This window comes from Hemiscyllium ocellatum, chromosome 10 (genome assembly GCF_020745735.1).
Source record: "Hemiscyllium ocellatum isolate sHemOce1 chromosome 10, sHemOce1.pat.X.cur, whole genome shotgun sequence".
NCBI classification, from domain to species: domain Eukaryota; kingdom Metazoa; phylum Chordata; class Chondrichthyes; order Orectolobiformes; family Hemiscylliidae; genus Hemiscyllium; species Hemiscyllium ocellatum.
This window is the reverse complement of record NC_083410.1, coordinates 84,091,305-84,108,258: the sequence shown is the minus strand read 5'-3', so window position 1 is coordinate 84,108,258 and position 16,954 is coordinate 84,091,305. Positions and strand designations below refer to the sequence as shown.

General features: G+C 40.3%; 1 protein-coding gene across 3 annotated transcripts in view; it reads right to left on the bottom strand.

Annotated features, from left to right (window-relative positions):
• The window catches only part of LOC132819826 (KH domain-containing RNA-binding protein QKI-like), a 540,744-nt gene that overhangs the window by 10,804 nt on the left and 512,986 nt on the right, over nucleotides 1-16,954 (bottom strand). The gene's annotated exons all lie outside the window — the stretch shown is intronic.

The window sequence follows — 16,954 nt, the reverse complement described above, 5'->3', positions numbered from 1 at the left end:
TATTGTGACAGGATAGAATATTGTTTGCAATTGTGTTCTCCTTCCTATTGTAAGGATGTTGTGAAACTTGAAAGGGTTCAGAAAAAATTTACAATGATGTTGCTAGGGTTGGAGGACTTGAGCTATAGGGAGAGGCTAAATAGGCTGGGGCTATTTTCTTCAGAGCGTCAGAGGCCGAGGGGTGACCTCATGAGGTTTATAAAATCATGAGGGACATGGATAGGATAAATAGGCAAGATCTTTTCCCTGAAGTAGGGAGTCGAGGTTTAGGGTGACAGAGGCAAGATATAAAAGGAACCTAAAGGGCAACTTTTTCCACACACAGGGTGGTGTGTGTATGGATTGAGCTGTCAGAGGAAGTGGTGGAGCTGGTACAATTACAGCATTTAAAAGGCATCTGGATGGATATGGGCCAAGTGCTGGCAAATGGGACTAGATTAGGTTAGGATATCTGGTTGGCATGGATGAGTTGGATTGAAAAGTCTGTTTCTGTGCTGTACATCTCTATGACTATCTTTATCACACTGCTTCAGGCACATAGTCCCATCTAGAACGACAGAAAGACTAAACCAGATTTCTTCATTTGAAGAAGTGTTTCCATTTTCCCAGCAAAATCTTTTTGCTATATGTTACACAGAATTAAAACATACATAAAAGTAAAACAGCATTCATCCTTATTAAAACAGTTAAAAACAGAAATCTGACTTTTTGCCCAGAAATTAATAAAACAAAATATTGAAATTTTTGTATTTTCTTCAAAGTGTATGAACTGCAAAGCTATGAACCTTATTACAAGTGTCAACTCTAATTACATAGGAGTAGAAACAGATTTTCAACCAGTCTTCTTTTTCTGACATGTACTACTGACTATTTTCTATTCTAGTGAATGAGAAGCCACACATAAGTAAATGTCAGAATTATCTTCTAAAAGAAATCTACAATAATGGAAATGGTGTTTATCTGGAACATTATTTACAGCTCATCCCACAAATCATATATCTGTGAACAAATCAATGATCAGAGCCAAAGTATGGAACAATGAAATTTATCAGAAAAAGGTCTTCAATAGGAGTTATAACTTACTTTGCTATGAACTCTAGACAGCACTATGCAACTCTTCAAACTTAACCAAACACTACTTTCTGTCTGAGATTTAGCTTGGTTGGTTTGGCCAAGTGAATTTAAAAACATTCATTCTGTTCAGAAATGGACCTCCTTTTTCAAATGGCCATGTCACATATACTTCTAAAAGAATCTTTTGACTCAATAGTAGGTGTCTATGCTTGCCTTCTCATTTATCCCCAAACTCACTATTCTTCACCTTCCCATCATGTCTTTACTGAGAGACTGTTGCTTGGTATCCAGTACTGGAGAAACAGAAACCCTTCTAATTGAATGCTGAGAATTACAAAGTGACTGTCTTGTTTCCCCACTAGAAACTTTGTTACCTAATAAATGACTCCAACCCTTTCCCCGACTACTGAATGAGACAGAATCTGACTGTTCTCAAACTTAGTATCATAGTTCATTTTGAGATGAGCCTCTACTGAATGACAGAGAGATATTGGTGCTGTGGTAATGTGACCAGATAAGTAATCCAGAAACCCTGGCTAATGCTCTGGGTACATGGGTTTAAATCCTCCTACAATAGGTGATGGAATTTAAAGTCATAAAGATCTGGAATTGAAAGCTATTTTCATTGATGGTGACTGGAAAATTATAGTTGATTGTTGTGAAATCCCATCTTGTTCATAATATCCTTTAGGGAAGGAAATCTGCCATTGTCGTCTAGTCTGGCTTATATGCAATTCTAAACTGAGAGCAATGTAGCTAACGCTTAGCTGTCTTCTCAAGTGACCTAGTAAGTCACTCAGTACAAGGCCAATTAGGGATGGGCAACAAATGCAAGCTATGCCAGTGACACTGACATCCCATTACAGAAGAAAAAAGAATGTGTACCATCACCAAGACTGCCCACTTCTACTTCCCTGATGTTGTCTAATTCTGCAAAATGATAAATTTGAAAAGGTCTTTGCACAGATCAACATATTATGGCATCAACCTGACAGCATGCTATAGAATCATGGAATCCCTACAGTGTAGAAACAGACCAACTGGTCTACAGCATCCCACCCAGACCCATTCCCACAGCCTATCCTTGCATCACCCAAGACTAAATACCTAGTCTGCATATCCTTGAACACTTTGGACAATTTAGCATGGTTAATCCACCTAACTTGCACACCTTTGGACTCACTGTAATATTGGACTGCACTACTGGTCTGAATGACTACTGATCTATACCCGAATTGATTTTAACCAAATAGGATTAATTACTGAAAGCATTCCTGGGTACCAGCAAACATAATATGACTGAATGTTACATACAGTTTAAGAGAGACAAGTATGGGTCCAAGAATAGTGTTTTGCTCGGGGCAATTATGAGGACATGACAGCAAAGCTAGCAAAAGTGGACTGGCAATTTTGGTTAAAGGATTAGTCAATAGAGATACAGTGGAAAGTGATTAAGGGGATATTTCAGAAGCATAGATAGATGCCAACAAATAAGAAAATTCTCAGGGATGAATCCACTATCCATGGTTAATAAAAAAAGGTTGAAGACTGTATCAAACTCAAAAGAAAAACATAACTTGATAAAGATGGGCAACAATCAAAGGTTTGGATAGAATATAAAAACTCTAAATAATTACTAAAAGATTAATAAGGAAGGAAAAATTACAGTACTGGTCTCTTATGAGAAGTAGCTAGTTCAGTTACCACTGGTTCTAGTAAAAGGCTTGGTCCCATATTGGTTAAGAGAGATTTACTTGGATTGGCTTGACATTTTTCGATTAGAAAATAGTTGCCTGAGTGAAGTCCTGATTAAGTGTCCAGAAGTCTTTCAGGAAGGTCTAGAGACTATCAAAGGAGCCAAGGCTACCCTATATGTCGATCAGGAAGTAATTCCATAGTCCTGCAAAACCTGAACAGTACCATTTGTCTTCCAAGCGAAAGTAGAAGCAGAAGTCTGGAGGCTAGAAAGTGAAGGAATCATCAAACCAGTTCAGGCTGCAAATGGGCAGCACTGGTAGTACTGATTTTGAAGGTCGGTTTGCCTTTGTAGGGATTTTAAATGAATGGCAAACCATTTTTTGCAGCTGAATAAAAACCCAATAGCTCGCATTGAGGATTATATGCAAAGCTGGTGGGGGACAGTCCTTCACGAAGCAGTACATGAGCTATGCGTACTTGTAATGGTGGTTAGATGAGAATTCCCAGCAGTATGCTATAATACTTATAAGAGTTTGTATTAATTTATGAGACTGCCATTTGGGGTATTGTTAGCCTGTGCAATTTTTCAGCAGACAGTGGAGAACATGTTACAGGGTCTACCGTAGGTTGCCATTTGTTTTGATGATGTGCTAATAAGAGGGAAGACCAATAAGGAGCACTTAGAGAGCTTGGACATAGTCCTTACATTTTTCTCCCAGGCGGGTGTAGGCCTAAGATGGGAGAAATGCATGTATCAGTCCCACAAGTCATATACTTGGGCGAGAGAGTTGACAAGACCAGGTTGCACCTATTGGAAAATAAAGTGAGGGTGGTCAAAGATACCCTGGCTCCCATGCCTGCACTGGAGTTTAGGTCTTTCTTTGGCTGATGAATTATTACAAGTTCAGTCATAACTTGGCCTCCATCCCACCTTTTGATCAACTCCTAAAAAAGAGTCAGCCTTGGAAATGGTTGCATAGCCAAGCCATAGCTTTCAAGGAAGTGAATACACAGTTATCATCCTCCAAGATGTTGGCAACTATGATCCCAAACTAGATCTGGTAACAACATGCGCTGTCTCCCCATACAGCATCAAGATAGCATTAGCTTATTGATGGCCCAATGGACAGGAATGCCAAATAGCATATGCATCTAGGACTTTTGCTAATGCAGACCATAAATTCACCCATTCAGAGAAGGTAGGTTTGGCAGTCATATTTGGAGTCAGAAAGTTCCACCAATGGGTATAAATTTCTAATAATAACAGACCACAAGCTTTGCTAGGTCTACTTAAAAAGGGCAAGGCTACAGATTCAGGACAAATTCAGTGATGGGTCTTAATATGAAGTACATATAATTACAAGTTGGAATACTGTCCAGGTGGCCAGGAAGCATATGCGGATGCATTGAGCTCCCTTGTTCAGGCAAATTCCCATTGATGGTACCTGCCACTGGAAAAGTCTATAATGGTCTTAAATATTGCTGGACACATTTCCTGTCCCAGCTGACAATATCAGACTACGGGCGCAGAAAGATCCAGTCGGGCCAAACTGAAAACGCTGATGGTAATGGAGGAAATCAAAGGGCTGTCACAACCAGAATTGAAACCATCTTGGACCTGGTGAGACCAGATCACATTTGAGGACAGGGAGCAAGAGTGATTGTTGCAAGTAATGGTCACTGCCAGATACTGGCTGAACTCCACCAGGCTCATCTAGGGGTTTCCAAAATGAAGATGTTGGTGAAACGTTGTGCCTGGTAGCCAGACTTGGATGCAAACATAGCCATATTGGTAGGACAATGCCAAGAGTGCCAACGAGGTCAAAAATTACTGCCAGAATTTCCCCATTTGAGAGAATGGCTGAGTAAATCCTGGACTCAAATACACATCGACTATGCAGTTCCTTTCATGGGCTCAATGTTCTTAAGGGGGCGGCACGGTGGCACAGTGGTTAGCACTGCTGCCTCACAGCACCTGTAGACCCGGGTTCAATTCCCGACTCAGGCGACTGACTGTGTGGAGTTTGTACGTTCTCCCCGTGTCTGTGTGGGTTTCCTCCGGGTGCTCCGGTTTCCTCCCACAGTCACAAAGATGTGCGGGTCAGGTGAATTGGCCAAGCTAAATTGCCCGTAGTGTTAGGTAAGGGGTAAATGTAGGGGTATGGGTGGGTTGCGCTTCGGCGGGTCGGTGTGGACTTGTTGGGCCGAAGGGCCTGTTTCCACACTGTAAGTCTAATCTAATCTAAAAAAAAAGTCATGATCGAGACCAACATGTGCATAGAATTCATTCATCAAACATGACAACGACAATAGAAAAATTGTGAGCATCGTGTGCAATACAAAGGCTCCTGGAAGCATTGGTCACAGATAATGAGCCATTGTTTACTAGGAGGGAATTTCAGTACTTCCTAAAGTCAAATGAGATTTAACATATAAGGACAGCTCCATATGATCACCCAACAGGTTGGCAAACAGAGCAGTCCAAGCTTTGAAGAAACAACCTACAGCCTCACTAGATACCAAACTTTCACAGTTCCTATTTGATTATAGGACTACTGCTCATGCAAGTATAGAAATAACCCCAGCAGAGTTGCTATTGGAGAGAAGACCTTGTACCAGGTTAAATATGTTCTTCCCAGGGAAAGGTGAAACAGCATCAGAAACACCAGATGCCAGACTCCACCAAGTAACAGAGAGAGAGCTTACTACAGTGGACAAAGTTTGATTTGGAAAATGGAAATGGCCCTGCATGGGTATGAGGGTTGGCCAATGCAAGGTCAGGACCAGTAGACATATAAAGCTTGGTTAAGAGTGATGGTTCTGAACAAGCACGTGGACCATAAGAAAGCTGTAAACTCTTAAATGGAGCAGGAGCAAAATGTGCCCTGTTCCTCGGAACATTAGAAAGGTTATAGGAATCTGTCGATTCTCCCTCTCTGTCAAGTGTTGAAGTGCACTCTGAATCTGAGATGGACTTGGTGGATCGCCAGCATCAATGCCTTTGCTACTAGAAGAAGAAAATGAATTTCTGCCGCAATGTTCCAGGTGAAAGAGATGAACTCCTGTGCATTACATGCTGCTTGCATCTGGTACAGACTTGGAGGAACCTGCCTTTCTGCTGAAAAGCTTGAGGCGGCGCGACAGGAAAAAGGACTGGCCTGTGTCCTCGGACTCATAGGGGAGGAATGTAGTGATTGTAATAAGGTCAGCCAAGTGGATGTCATTCTGACACTCAGAGCTGGCTCTGAGGGAGTAGGATACCAGTGTCAAGGACTTTCATGTGTAAATAAAGGGTGACTGGAGATGGGGTACCGGCCTCTGTAGAGTTAGTAAAAGCAAAGTGAAATATCTCTAATTTCCTTCAGCTCCTTTAAGATTTCTGCACTCCTCCAAGTCTTGCATCTTCCACATCATAATTTTAATTCACCATCCTTCGAAGCTATGCCATCAGATCTCAAAGCCTGAAGCTCAGGAATTCCCTCCAAAACCCAAGCTACCTTTATTCCTCTTAGATACTTAAAATCTCTCTCTTTGACAGATCTTTGGTCATCTACCCTAATATCTCTTCAAGTTTTTGGGGTCAAATTTTAGGAAAGCAAGGTTCCCACATGAGGCAGTCTCTGGCTGGTATTTGTTTTGATTTCCCTAAGTGTGGAAGAGAAACTAGGATGCATCGCTACCTCATTCGGAGTCTATCCCTGGCAAATTAATTTTCATGGAGGTGATCACACTTCAGCAGTTTTTGCATTTTTCAGTTGCATAGAGATGTGACCTATGGATTGGAAGCATGAAGAGATTAATAGCAAGTAAAGTAATTTTGCTTCCTTTACATGAGTTGTATTTATATTCAACAATTATGATAATGCTGACTGGAAAATGTAATTACTTCTTGAAGTGGAATAATGGTGAAAAGAGAGATATGTTGCAAGTGTTCTTCACCTTGTATTCATGAAGACAAATGGAAAAAATTGTTGAATTTTAAATGAGCACAACAATTTAGACAAGAACATAAGAGGTTGCTGATTGGATAACAAATCGACTTTGGTTGACGTTTGCCAGAAAGCAAGCTCCACAAGCTGCCACCCAGAAGGAAGACAAATAGCAAAACTTGCAATTGAGATGTAGTGGTCCAATGTGTTTTCCACACTTCAAAATCACTTCAGTACATGTAGTCTGTTCATTTTGAAGTATTGCTAGTTATTTAGTATTTACTCACTCCTTTGTGCTGATAATTGAGGACTGAATGCCTGCAGTTGTTGAGTATAAAAATTAAATTTCTCATTTTGTAAAAATCTAATTTAATTTGTAGTTGGTTAGGGTGAGATTTAGAGTTTAAAATTGAAATCTACAGTTTAAATTCTGTAGTTACCAGCCTTAAGCAGGATTTTAGCAAGTCTTTCAGTGAAAGAACAGCTTATTTAAATATAAACAGCTGCAATTGGATTCTCATTAAATGAGTCAGAAAGGCTTTATTACATATACATTTGCAGCAAGTATTGAAAGTTTGAATCGCTTCATCTCAATTTGAGGGCTGGAAGCTGAATTACAGACATTGTGATGCATCAGAGAGGAGAAACATTATCTGATTCCTTATACCAGCAGGCAGTCGCATCTATTAGGGCTAAGTTGCCTGATTTGGTCAGGGTTCAGTCAAGAAAATGTGACTGTTACAAAGCTAGGATCTGTAAGGGGGCCCAGAGGGCAGGACCAACAATGTTTTTCATTGTCCAGCTATTCTGAGATTTTGTTCATCTTGTTTGGTTGAGAGTGTGCGATGTAGGGTAGATGAGCTAACTGACCATGACACAGGAAACCATTCAATAGAGGGGAATGAAACGGAATTTTGTAGTTGTCATAATTGTAGGAGAGGTAATTATGGTGAAGGGTATTGACACTGTTCTCTGCTCCAAACAGCATGAGTCCAGATAAAAATGATGCCTGCTCACTGCCAAGATTTGGGACACCTGCTCAGAAATTTGCATCCAAGGGGGAGGATGCAGTCATTGTCGTCTGTGTAGTAACTAATGGAATTGGCATGACAGAGGAGGAGGATTGGCTTAGTCAGTATGAGGAAGGAGATTCCAAATGAGGAGGAGAACCTCTGCTGTATAACATGAACCACATGCAAATTGGCAAAGGGAAAATCAGATTAGAGAGATGAATGTGTAGCTCAAAAGACTGATATGGGAGTTTGGGTTCATGAAGCATTGGAACCAGTAATAAGGAAAGTGGGATCTGTACCGATGGGACAGTCATCACCAAGTGTCAAGGCTGATATATTTGCCAACCACATAATTAGGCAAATGGAAAGGATTTTAAACTGAATAGTGAGAGCAAGGGATCAAATTTAGGAAGAGTAGAAATCAAGGGCAAAGAGAAACAGATTAAGATGGGAAATAATAATCAAGCTGTGACAGGGAAGTGATAGAGTAATGAATCAACCAACAGATGAGCTTGAATATTTAAAGAGAGTAAAAGTATAAAATGAAAGACTCCATAGCTGAATGCGTATTGCATGTGAAACAAAAGAGATGAAGGGAGCTTGCAATTAGAAAAGAATAAGTACAAGCTGGCAGCCATTACAAAAACAGGCCTACAGGATGACACGGATTGGGACCTGAATTAAGAAGAATACATGACATTTAGGAATGACAGGAAATTAGAAAGAAGTGGAATTGGCTTTGTTCTGTCAGTAAACACCAGAGACACCAATATCCTCTTTTACCAATATCTGTCCATAAAATGCACAATAGCAACAAAAATCCATTGTCTCTATGCACTTCAGAATGTCATGTGTATCAGCGAGTACCTCCTTGAGAATTATTTCCGATTTACCAGCTCCTGAACCAATATTCTGCCCACTTAAAAATTAGACTTTTATTCGCTCCAGCATTTTTGCAGCTGATATGGCTTAATTTGAACCAGGTATTTCTTTTCTTAAATTTTTTTTATTTAAATAAAAACACTGAAATGTTATGCCTGAAATTAACTTCCAAATATTCCTGAATAAAGGGCGTCACAGTGGTTAGCACTGCTGCCTCACAGCGCCAGAGGTTCGGGTTCAATTCCCACCTCAGGCGACTGACTGTGCAACTCCACACATTCTCCCAGTGTCTGCGTGGGTTTCCTCTGGGCGCTCTGGTTTCCTCCCACAGTCCAAAATTGTGCAGGTTAGGTGAATTGGCCATGCTAAATTGCCCGAACTGTTAGGCGAAGGGGTAAATGTGGGGGAATGGATCTGGGTGCGTTGCGCTTCGGTGGGTCAGTGTGGACTTGTTGGGCCGAAGGGCCTGCTTCCACACTGTAAGTAATCTAATCTAATCTAATATTCTGGCAACGAGTATCACTATAAACTAAAATGTTCTCCTGTAGCTATGGACAGGACTTGATATATTGAAAATAGGCAGTTAAACTGAGACAATACGATAGAATCTCAAAGTGGAGAACAAGAACTAATTGATAGAAGTCTGTTGTTTTCAAATTTTTTTTCCTGCTGGTGACAGAACCATTTTAGTGCACCTTAACAAAAGACTGCTTCAAATTGAAGTATTATATTTGATAATTAACCAGACAATGTTTGACATTAAGACCTAGTGTAATGTCTGGGTTACCACACAACTGAGTTCTCTTTCCCAACTCCTCCAATGCCCCCCTCCTCCTCCCACCACCACCACCACCACCACCAAATTTGACTACTCTCCAAAACAAAACTACCTATCTCCTGAAAATCTTCCTTGATTTGACAATCTCTCCTCTCCTCTCTCAGTAACTACTCTGGACCTAACTACCCATTCCTAACTGATCTTAGCCCTACTCTGAATGCCAACATGAGTCAACCATACATCCCTCCCACACTTCTAACCACCTAACTACTCTCCACTGTCTGACTTGCCCCTGCCTCCCAACCTACAGCACTCATTCCACTGCTTTCGAGATTCAGGTTCCATTGTCTGCCATGCACATGAAATCTTTTGTTTTGTGGTATAGAATTGTTGGTAAATGTTCTTTGTTCTCCGCCGCATCTGCTCCCAGGAGGATCAATTCCAACACCGCACAGCCCAGATGGCCTCCTTCTTCAAGGACCGCAGATTCCCCCCAGACGTGATCGACGATGCCCTCCACCGCATCTCCTCCACTTCCCGCTCCTCCGCCCTTGAGTCCCGCTCCTCCAACCGCCACCAAGACAGAACCCCACTGGTTCTCACCTACCACCCCACCAACCTCCGCATACAACGTATCATCCGCCGCCATTTCCGCCACCTCCAAACGGACCCCACCACCAAGGATATATTTCCCTCCCCTCCCCTATCAGCGTTCCGCAAGGACCACTCCCTTCGTGACTCCCTCGTCAGATCCACACCCCCCACCAACCCAACCTCCACCCCCGGCACCTTCCCCTGCAACTGCAGGAAATGTAAAACTTGTGCCCACACCTCCACACTCACTTCCCTCCAAGGCCCCAAGGGATCCTTCCATATCTGCCACAAGTTCACCTGTACCTCCACACACATCATCTATTGCATCCGCTGCACCCGATGTGGCCTCCTCTATATTGGTGAGACAGGCCGCTTACTTGCGGAACGCTTCAGAGAACACCTCCGGGCCGCCCGAACCAACCAACCCAATCACCCCATGGCTCAACACTTTAACTCCCCCTCCCACTCCACCGAGGACATGCAGGTCCTTGGACTCCTCCACCGGCAGAACACAACTACACGACGGCTGGAGGAGGAGCGCCTCATCTTCCGCCTGGGAACCCTCCAACCACAAGGTATGAATTCAGATTTCTCCAGTTTCCTCATTTCCCCTCCCCCCACCTTGTCTCAGTCGGTTCCCTCAACTCAGCACCGCCCTCCTAACCTGCAATCCTCTTCCTGACCTCTCCGCCCCCACCCCACTCCAGCCTATCACCCTCACCTTGACCTCCTTCCACCTATCCCACCTCCATCGCCCCTCCCCCTAGTCCCTCCTCCCTACCTTTTATCTTAGCCTGCTTGGCTCTCTCTCTCTTATTCCTGATGAAGGGCTTATGCTCGAAACGTCGAATTCTCTATTCCTGAGATGCTGCCTGGCCTGCTGTGCTTTGACCAGCAACACATTTGCAGCTGTGATCTCCAGCATCTGCAGACCTCATTTTTTACTCGACGTTCTTTGTTATTAGCTCAGTGTTTTGGTCTCTTATGTTCTTGTATCTTTAAATAAGTTTTGTTTTGCTTTTTGCTGTTCTCCAAACATTATGCAAAATATTTCCTCTCAAGTGTTTCCTTAGAATTTTCCACATTACTCAAAGATGTACACCATAAAATCATAGGCCTAAATAATAGCTGTTCATCAGCTCCACTTAGTATATAAAAGTTAAATTATTGCTTCATACATATGCATAGTTGCCTTTAAACATTACTGTAATAATATCCTCTTCTCAGAACAGCACAGTGAGCCTTTAACAAGAATGAGAATGTCTGAGATTCTGAGTACATCCTTTCTCTTGCAAGTGTATTAGATTTTACTGAATTTCGACAATACCAAGAAGATAACTACTCTCAGGAACTGACAAACGATCATCCTAAGCATTTGTATCGATCAGTCAAAGGCCTCAATCTCTCAATGTTTATTTGTCTATCTTGTTACCAAAGAAGCTCTGGAATTAAATGACTGTTATCCATCATGAATACTTTTCTGGGAATCTCTGTGGTACTGTATCTGCTTATTGATATCTAATTCTACATTTCCCAGGCACACTGCCCAGTGCTTTGCACTCTGAATCAGCCATTTAATTTCACCATGCTATTATCCGTTCCTTCCTCTGCCCATATCCAACTGCAAATGTGTGCTGCAAGAAAGAAACGTATATGATAAGAGTTTTTTAAAAATTCATTCAACTGATGTGGGCATTGCTGGCTGGCCAGCATTTATTCTCCATCCTTAATCGCCCTTGAGAAAGAGTGAGCTGCCTGGTTGAGCTGCAGCAGTCCAATTGGTGTAAGTATACCCAGAATACTGTTAAGGAGGGAGTTCCAGAATTTTGATCTGGTGATACTTAAGAAACAGTATTATTTTTCAGTGTCAGCATAGTGTATAGCTTGGAAAGGAACTCTCAGATGGTGATATCCGCAAGTATAGATACTCCTAGATGGTGCAATCTAATGAGCCTTGTCTTCCTAGATAGTGCAATCTAAGGAGCCTTGTCAAATTTCTGCCGTGCATCTTGAACATGATGCACATTGGTGCTATTGTGCGTTGATGGTGGAAGGAATGAAAGATGTGAATGTAGTGCCAATCAAGAATGCTGCTTTGTCCTGAATGATGTCAAGCTTATTGAATGTAGCTGGAGCTGCACTCATCCAGGGAAGTGGTTAGTATTCCATCACACTCCTGATCAAACCTAATGCCCTTTCACAAATTCATGTTGACTCTGCCTCATTACATTGAACCTATTCAAGTGCCCTGCTATAATTTCTTTAAGAATAGCTTCTAACATTTTCCCTATGACAGATGTTAAGCTCTCTTACCTGTAGTTCCTAGTTTCCTGCTTTCTGAATTCCTTACTTATTGAAAAAATGAATTATGTTCACTATCTTCCAACCTAATTGAACAGTCCCAAATCAAGGGAGTATCTGAAAATCAAAACCAAGGCATTATCTCTCTCTCCCTCACTTGCCATTTCTTTTGAAACTCCGAACTGAAGTCCAACAGGACATGGATACTTGTTAGCCTGCAGTTCCAACAATTTATTTAGTGCCACTTCTCTGGTGATTGTGATTTTCCTGAGTTCCTCCATTCCTTCCATTTCCTGATTTATCGCGGCTTCTATTTTATACCTTGTATCCTCTATAGTGAAAACAAGGACAAAACTTGTTCAACTCATCTGCCAGTTCCATATTTTTCATTATTCACTCTTCATTTTTACTGTTTTAGAAGACAGCTGCTCATTTCATTGAATCTTTTGAATATTTACAGAACCTCTTGCTATCTGTTTTTTTATTTCTGACCAACTTTCTCACAAACTCTAAATGTTCTCTACTTACTAATTTTTTGGCCATTCTTCATTATTTTTAAAATTTCATCCACTGTTCTGATCTGCCATTTGCCTGCATGATTATGTGCTTGCTCTTTTATTTTGATGCCAGCTTTACCATTTCATGTCAACTATGGATGGGGGCATCCATCCCCTTTTTTATTTGCTTGTAGGAATGTATTTTGTGTATTAGGAAATACCTCCTTAAACGTCTGCAATCAAATTTCCATTGACTTATCTTTTACTCAAATTTATCTAGTCACTTCATGTGTGCTTTTATGTTGTCATACAGTATAGTGATGTATAGCACAGAAACAGACCTTTCAGTCCAATTTGTCCATGCAGACTAGATATCCTAAGTTAATCTAGCCATAATTGCCCTTAGTTAAGTTTTTTGAAAAAAAAGTCTCAAAGTCACTTCTGTCCTTCAAACCAAATGTAAAATTTAGACATAATATCATTGCTGCAACCTAGGAGTGCCCTTTACTATGAGATAATTAATTAATCCTACCCTAATCCACAGCACCAGGCTAGTGTAGCCTGCTTTCTTGGCTCCAGAGCATGCTGTTCTAAGAAACTATTGAAAACATTCTATGACTTCCTTTTCTTGGCTAATTTTGCCCATTTGCCTTTACAATTCTACTTGTAGATTTAAAATCTCCAAAAATTATCACCATTCCTTTTTGCCAACCTCTGATTATTTCTTTCTTTATGCTTCACCCTAATGTATGGTTTCTGTTAGAGGACTTGTATGTCACTCCTGCAACTAAAGTATCTCCTTTTATCATTTCTGATTTCCACCTAACTTGGTTTCCTGAACTAAGGCCATCCCTCTCTATTCTGTTAATGCCATCATTAACTTTTGACACCCGCTTTAGCTCAGTAGTTAATTCACCTTATACAAAACAAAAGATTTCATGTGCATGGCAGACAATGGAACCTGAATCTCAAAAGCAGTGGCATGAACGCTGCAGGTTGGGTGGCAGGGGCAAGTCAGACAGTGGACAGTAGTTAGGTGATTAGAAGTGTGGGAGGGATGTATGGTTGACTCATGTCAGCATTCAGGGTGGGGCTAAGATCAGTTAGGAATGGGTAGTTAGGTCCAGAGTAGTTACTGAGAGAGGAGAGGAGGGATTGTCAAGTCAAGGAAGATTTTCAGGAGATAGGTAGTTTTGTTTTGGAGAGTAGTCAAATTTGGTGGTGGTGGTGGGAGGAGGAGGGGGGCATTGGAGGAGTTGGGAAAGAGAACTCAGTTGTGTGGTAACCCAGATATTACACTAGGTCTTATTGTCTAACATTGCCTGGTTAATTATCAAATATAATACTTTAATGTGAAGCAGTCTTTTGTTAAGGTGCACTAAAATGGTTCTGCCACCAGCAGGAAAAAAACATTTGACAACAACAGACTTCTATTAATTAGTTCTTGTTCTCCACTTTATGAGATTCTATCATATTGTCTCAGTTTAACTGCCAATTTTCAATATATCAAGTCCTGTCCATAGCTACAGGAGAACATTTTAGTTTATAGTGATATTCGTTGCCAGAATATTATTCAGGAATATTTGACAGTTAATTTCAGGCATAACATGTCAGTGATTTTATTTTAAATAAAAAAAATTAAGAAAAGAAATACCTGGTTCAAATTAAGCCAAATCAGCTGCAAAAATGCTGGAGTGAATAAAAGTCTAATTTTTAAGTGGGCAGAATATTGGTTCAGGAGCTAGTAAATCGGTAATAATTCTCAAGGAGGTACTTGTTGATACATGTGATAGTCTGAAGTGCATAGGGACAATGGATTTTTGTTGCTATTGTGCATTTTATGGACAGATGTTGGTTAAGGAGGATATTGGTGTCTCTGGTGTCTTCTGACAGAACTGAAGCATTTGACGATTGAGAAATAAACTTTGGGCCAAAATCATCTACATGAACAAATATATAGAGAGAGATGTGCTTCATACAGCAGCAATGCAATAAAGATCAAATGACTTTCAAATGTACAATTAGATTCAAAAAGATTTCTAACATAAAATTAGATTCAGTTCTTCATATTTGTTTTGGACAGTTAGGATGACGATATATAGTTCAATATAAAAATAATAAAACTAAACTTTTGTCTTATAAGATTGCAGAACAATGAAAAATTTGGAACAAGCCTGAACTAAAGATACAATAAATGAGAGTTCAAATCTGAAAACTGAAGTCTTTTCTAAACCTGGAAAACAAAGATTGGTAAAGTTCAAAAATAGTCAAGCAGCTTTAAGAACATTGCAATACAAAACTGATCCAATAATGTCCTTCAGGGAAGGAAATTTGCCATCCTTTCCTCGTCTGGTATCAGTGCAACTCTAGACCCATGCCAATGTGGGTGACTGTCACTCCAAGTGTATTTGCAAACCATTCAGTCGTATTGCTATAAAGTTGGTAACCATTTCATCATCTTAGGACAACTAAGGACAGACAATAAATGCAAAATCAATACCATCCTGACAATGAATAATTAAAATAGAAATCCCTAGAATCTAATGTCAGGGTAGTAATTAAAACACCTCAAAATTCATATGAGCTAATAATTTTTGAAAATTCATACTTATCTAGTATTAGACTTTGTCAAACCTAGCTCTCCTGATGATTCACCTTAGAAAGGTTACATACAACTGAGTTATGGGGACCAGAAATTTCTTTATTGAGAGACACAATCTGTGCTGAATTAGTTGCATTTAGAGGAGAGGGGAGCTAGTTGAAGCAAAAAAAAAGTTCTACTCTGATGAACCTTGTCCTCCTTATCAAAAGCTTTCTGACATTCACTATTTCAACTATTACATAGAAGAACAATGTCATGGTCATATAGTCAGAAACTACAGTGACTGCCTCAGTGGGAAGGAAAGTTAAAGAGGAGGAAATATAAACAAGTCGAGAAAAGATTGATTTTCTTTTCCTGATTCTACTTTGCTCCCTCGTTTTCTCTCAATGCCTCCATCTGCAATTCCTACTGGATCATGGATAAAGAGAAGAGAAGCTTCCATACATGTAATGGCTCCTCAAGCAATAAACAAATAGAATGTAATACATTTTTCAGTAATCTAACTTGTTAACAAATCTATGATGTGATTCAAAATATTCTGAATTGCTTAGCTCATTATGTACTGTATTCTGGATATTTGTCAGAAAAGAGATTCATTTGATCAATTAAGAGATAGGGAGAGAGTACTTCTTATATTAACCGCATTTCATCATAGATTCCTTTTCAGCAGTAGTAGTATAAAAAGATTTTGCACCCACCCTACTCAACAATATGGACTAGCAACAACTAATACTTACAGTTCATGGAATAAAAGGAACAGTAGTAATGTGGATAAGAAATTGGCTGAGTAAAAGGAAACAGAAAGTAAGCCAATGGATATTTTTCAAGCTGGGCGAAACTCCTTGGGGTTGGTATTGGGACTTTGCCTCTTCCTGATATATATTGATGAGCTAGATCTTGGTGTGCAGAGGACAATTTCAAAATTTGGATATGATATGAAACTTGGAGGCAGATGAAACAGCAGGACAGTACAGAACTCCAAATGGACAGAGACAAGTGGGTAAATTGGGCAGATAGTTAGCAGTAGAAGTTCCATGTGCAGAACTGAGAGGCATTTTGATAAAATGAAATGTACAGATCACAAAATAGGGAGTTACAAAATTTAAGGGGGTTGGGAGCAATGGCCGAGTATATATTTGCACAGATCATTGAAAGTGACGGGACAGGTGGAGAAAGCACAAATAAAGTATGCAGTTTCCTGTGCATTATTTCTAGAGACATAGGGTAGGAACTAGGAGGTCATGCTGAACTTCTATGAGGCTGTTTATTTTTGGATCTCAGCTGGATTATTCTGTTCAGTTCAGCGAACTACACTATAGCAAGGACAGAGCATAGAAGAGATTTGCAAAAATGGTTCCAGGAATAATAAATTTCAGTTATTAGGGGAAAATGAAAAAATTGAAACAGTTCTCCTTGGAGATAAAGCAGCTAAACAAGATCGGATAGACGTTTTGAGAAAACATGAGGGGTCTGGATATAGTAGGTAGGGAACAATCTTTCCTGCTCATCAACAAGAGGTCAGAGATTTTTAATAATATGCAAATATATTGTGAGAAGACACTTTTTCAGACAACCAGTGGTTTGGG